At 39.0% G+C, this 3927-nt stretch overlaps 1 long non-coding RNA gene across 2 annotated transcripts in view; it reads left to right on the top strand.

The window, feature by feature from the left end:
* The window catches only part of LOC106726834, an 18333-nt gene that overhangs the window by 3523 nt on the left and 10883 nt on the right, over positions 1 to 3927 (top strand). For both annotated transcript variants that reach the window (XR_001362950.1, XR_001362949.1), the window contains exon 2: positions 2224 to 2225. This is a non-coding gene — a long non-coding RNA (uncharacterized LOC106726834). The remainder of the gene's footprint in view (positions 1 to 2223; positions 2226 to 3927) is intronic.

The following is a 3927-nucleotide window of genomic DNA, read 5'->3' as shown; positions in this document are numbered from 1 at the left end:
CTCTCCCTCTTCCTTCCTCTCTGAAATCAATCAATATATATAAAGTTTCTCTTTAAAAAACAGATAAATGAAAAATCCCATGTTCTTTACATCAGAGTTCTTAGTTGGAAGCAACAGAACTATGGATGATTTACACACAAATGGAGTGACTCTAGAATCTTTGGCAGGCAGGCAACCAGGCTCTTGATCTCTGAATTGTGGTTAGAGTCACATTACACAATCATGAATCCATCACAGTTGTCGAGCGCTATCCATGTGGCTTGATCACTACTGATACTGGGTGCTGAGCGCTGCTGGAGCACAGCTGCTCCTGTTGCCCCAGACACTGGATGTGACTGCTATGGGCTCATCTCGCGTGGATTTGGAGCAATCCCTGCTTCTTTGGACCCATAGCATCTGCTTTGGTCAGTTTAGGTATGTCTGGTCTGTTGGGTCAGGGGTTTATGCTCTCACTGGGAGAAAGTTCTGGAAACCAGTACTAGGCATTTTCATCTTCTGCCTCACAAGATGAGGAGGCTCTATAATTGGAAGGGTGTTTTGATTCTGGGTGGCCAAAAATTTTGACAGTTGTCATCAGTAGTTCTCAACTGATTTTCTTCTTCTCCTGGCAGAGGTCTTTATAAGACTGAAACTTGAGAATCAAGACTGATAAACACTCTGTTCTCTTGGCCTGAAATACTAAGGGCTAAGGAGGAAAATAATTGGTCCTCTAGTCACATAAGCTGATCAGAGGTTTGAGTGGGACAAGACATTAAAGGGTGCAGTTGGACAATTAGCCCCCAAAGCTAAAATTTATTCCTGGAAGTTCCCATTTTTAATCCATTAATCTAACTTTTAAATTATACCATCTCTTTTCACTAGCTTACTTTTAATAAAAAATTATTTAACACACTAATATTTTCTGAATGAAAATCAGTTTATTGTTTTTATATTTTCTAGCATTGCAACAGTTAAGTTAGAGCTAGCCACAGATATACACATGGCCTAAAAAAAAGTTAATAGAACCCCTTTCCCTCAGGCTAATTGTATCAGTTTGTTAGAGCTGCTGTAACGGAGTACCACAGTGTGGGTGGCTTAAGCAATACCGAAATGTAATTCTCATAGCTTAGGAGACTAGAAGGCCAAGATCAAGGCTTCAGCAAGGTTGGTTCTTTCTCAAGTCAGCAAGGGAAGGATCCATTCCACGCTTCTCTCCTTGGCTTATAGATGGCTGTCTTCTCCCCGTGTCTACATATCGTCTTCCCTTGTACGTGTCTGTGTCCGAGTTTATCACTTTTATAAGGACAGCACCAGTTGTATTGAATCAGGGCCCATACAAATGATCTAATTGTAACTTGCTTATCTTGGTAAAGACCCTGTTTCCAAATAAGGTCTCATTCTGAGCTACTATGGGTGAGGACCTCAAAACATGAATGTTGAGGAAGACACATCAAGGCCAATCTGGTTGCTAATCTTAATAAAATTTGTGTCTAGGAGAGAAGAAAAGGAGACTATAAAGGACTGTCTTGGCTTCTAATTTGGGAAGAAAGCAGTCTGGGGGTCAAGAGTCTGAGGTAATGGCATTTCTAAATATGGGCAGGCCCAAGACCTCTCTATATACAAACTATGGTTGTAATATTTTAAAAGAATAACTTGCAGGCATAATCTAGGTTGAGGTAATGGCATTTCTAAATATGGGCAGGCCCAAGAAGACCTCTCTATATACAAACCATGGTTGTAATATTTTAAAAGAATAACTTGCAGACATAATGTAGGCAATTAAATACAAGTAGAATTTGGTAGTTTTTGTCCTGTATGCAGCACAACTTAAAAAGGCACAACTTCTCTAATTCTCTCTAGGTGCTAAAACTTATTCTGAAAACAATACAATATTGCCTCTAATTCTCTCTAGGTGCTAAAACTTATTCTGAAAACAATTTGACAATATTGCAGTAAAACTGAATCCTACTAATTTAACTGACTCTTTGATTATAGGAAATCATATACAAAACCTCAAAACTCGTGAGTATTTTCACATGGATCCATACAATCAAATGAAATCATAGTTTTGAACATCTGTACATAAAGCAAAATGCAGTAAAGAAATGGATGGGAGTCAGAAAATTTTTAAGGAAACTTCTTTAATGTATCTGCCTAATCTGTCTCACAGGAGTAAAAAAAACCCAAACAAACAAAAGAGAATAAACACAGAAATAAAAATACAGTGTAGACTACCATAGGAAGCTGTACAAGTCCGAGGTATTTTTATACCAAATTATGAGCAATGAGTCTTGCTTTTGCTTTTACATTATTGAGACATATGACAAATTCTCTGTTGGCCTCAAGGACCTCAGAATTAAAATGGAGAAGGCAGCTATGTTGGAAGGGGTTGTAATATAAGAAAATACTGTTAAATTTTATTAGCTGGCTTTATTAAAATTACAGCCTTTGAATTTTAAAGACAGACTGAAGTCTGAGACAGTAAACGCTTCCCTCGGAATCTGCTTGGCACTTAGTCTAAGTCTTCTTAGGTTCCAGCCACATTTCAGCTTGCATGTTGGCAAATTGCAGGTATCATCCACAACTTTGGCAAATTGTACATATTTGTTACCATACTCTGCACTAAGTTTAAGGGAAGAATGTATTCTATTCACTTCCATTTAATTTGGGAGCTTCCTCCTCTGTACCTTGATGAATAACCATTGTTCTTCGCACATTTGAATGTGAATGAGCAAAGCAACCACATGATGGCAGCATGTTAAAAGAATAAAGAATTGTTCACGTGCAGCCATCCTTTTAATTTTTAAAAATCTATATGAACAAAGAGGGAAACTGCAGATCTACCTACCTAGAGAGCCCCTTTTCTAGTTGATTCTCACAGACGCAGGAGTAAAAGGTAAGTGACGGGTTTGAGATCTCAAAAACAAGGAGTGAGAGGACAGAGAGCTGAGCTCTGAGATTGTAAGTGGGACCAGACAATCAGGTTGTGACTCATCCTTCAAGCTGAATGCCTTCTGTTAACAAGTGAGTCAATTATTTGGCGAATTGTTCAAAGGAGAATGATAACTTAGGATGTGACTACTTTTAATGTCTAGGAGCTATACAAGATGTTTTTGGGTATTCTGCTGATTGAATTTTAAAACCCTGTCAGTTATATGCACGTATGTGTTATGTATTTTTTAACAAATCACCAAAACATTGCAATGATGAAGGTGAACAACCTCCCTGCCTTGTCATCTGTGACTAAGGAGTTTTATTTCATTTGCATACAAATTAATCAACATTTGTTGAAAACCCCCAACTGCACGGTAATTGCTTTGGTAGGAAAGAGAGAGGTTCTACTGCTGGAAGAAATCTAAGTGTGATTAACTCAGGGCCCCGGATTTCTTGCCTCTGTTTTCTTCTACATTTGGCTTCTTTTTCACCTACTCTTTCTTTTGTGATGGTGAACATGACTCTAGGGCAGCGGTTCTCAGCCTGTCACAGGGGTCTCCTAAGACCATCAGAAAACACATATATAATTACACATTGTTTTTGTGATTAATCGCTATGTTTTAATTATGTTCAATTTGTAACAGTGAAATTGGGGGTCACCACAACATGAGGAACTGTATTAAAGGGTCGTGGCATTAGGAAGGTTGAGAACCACTGCTCTAGGGTATATTTAACGGAAGGCTTTGCTACTTCAGGAAGAAGAGATTTCTCTTTCCCAATGGTTTCAGCAAAACTTCTGGGGCTGGCTCCCATTGGCTGGTCTTGAATCACTTACAAATTCCTGAACTGATCACAGTGGCAAGGAGGAATGAAGCACCCAGATTTGTTAGGCCCGTCACAGGCAGGTGGCTGGACCCAAACTCAAGCCACTTTCCTCCCCACCAGCAACGTGGACTGAACATGCAAGAACAGAGATTTCCCAAAGGAAAATCAGGATTCTGTTACCAAACTAAA

Source organism: Myotis brandtii, unplaced genomic scaffold, assembly GCF_000412655.1.
Source record: "Myotis brandtii unplaced genomic scaffold, ASM41265v1 scaffold1087, whole genome shotgun sequence".
NCBI classification, from domain to species: domain Eukaryota; kingdom Metazoa; phylum Chordata; class Mammalia; order Chiroptera; family Vespertilionidae; genus Myotis; species Myotis brandtii.
This window is presented reverse-complemented; position numbering and strand designations above follow the sequence as displayed.